General features: G+C 56.2%; 1 protein-coding gene across 37 annotated transcripts in view; it reads right to left on the bottom strand.

Annotated features, from left to right (window-relative positions):
* Nucleotides 1–320: 320 nt before the first annotated feature.
* Nucleotides 321–860, bottom strand: part of LOC134757875 (uncharacterized) — a 364684-nt gene continuing 364144 nt past the window's right edge. For 36 of the 37 annotated variants that reach the window (XM_063702635.1, XM_063702650.1, XM_063702641.1 and 33 more), the window contains one exon: nt 321–860. This exon is cut by the window's right edge and continues 1 nt beyond it. The gene's annotated coding sequence lies outside the window, so the exon portion shown is untranslated. The other variant, XM_063702659.1, reaches the window with a different exon arrangement.

The following is an 860-nucleotide window of genomic DNA, read 5'->3' as shown; positions in this document are numbered from 1 at the left end:
CTGACGGGGAAGGGGGGGGCGCATCCGCCTCAGAGCTCCCTGGAAGGTGGCAGGTAGCCGGTGGGGCACGCCGAGCCAGAGACGTCCGGCAGGATATAGATGTGGAAGGCGCGTCAGTCCTCTCCCATACCTCTCCTATGGAAAATGCCAGGGCGGCGGTGGGAGCCTCGGCTGGGGGAGAAGCGGGGACAAGGGGGAGAGGGAAGGAGGCCCTCGGGAGGTTTCAGCACCGAAAACCCACTCACTCAGCCAAGCTCCCAACGTGTTTCTGGGTCCAAGGTACACCCTGGGAGACGGCAAGAGAAACCTTCACACCGTGCTTTTCGTCTTCGTGTTTATTTCTTTCATCTTTTCCATTTGACGAGAGATGCTCATTTCAACAACCAGACGGCGGATGTGACGGGAGAAGTGTCAAGGCCAGGAGTTTGAGACCAGCGTGAGTAACAGAGCAACACAAGTAGGAGAGCCCAGCTGAAAGAAATGAAAGAGCAGGAGGAGGAGGAGGAGGAGGAGGAGGAGGAGGAGGAGGAGGAGGAGGAGGAGGAGGACAAGGGGGGGTGGGGGGGGGGAAGGAGAAGGAAAGAAAAGAAAAGAAAAGAAGAGAAAAGAAAAGAAAAACAACCACCAAGAAAGTTAAAATTCTCCAACGGTCGGAAGTTGAAGACCAGCCTGACTAAGATGGAGAAACCCCATGTGTACTAAAACTAGAAAACCTAGCCGGGCACGATGGCTCATTGCTGTCATTCCAGCTACTCGTGAAGGCTGAGGCAGGAGAATCACTCGAACCTGGGAGGCGGAGGGTGCGGTGAGCCGACATCGCGCCATCGTCCTCCACCCTGGGCGACAAGAGTGAAACTCCG

The sequence above is a fragment of the Gorilla gorilla genome, chromosome 22, assembly GCF_029281585.2.
Source record: "Gorilla gorilla gorilla isolate KB3781 chromosome 22, NHGRI_mGorGor1-v2.1_pri, whole genome shotgun sequence".
Lineage (NCBI taxonomy): Eukaryota > Metazoa > Chordata > Mammalia > Primates > Hominidae > Gorilla > Gorilla gorilla.
This window is presented reverse-complemented; position numbering and strand designations above follow the sequence as displayed.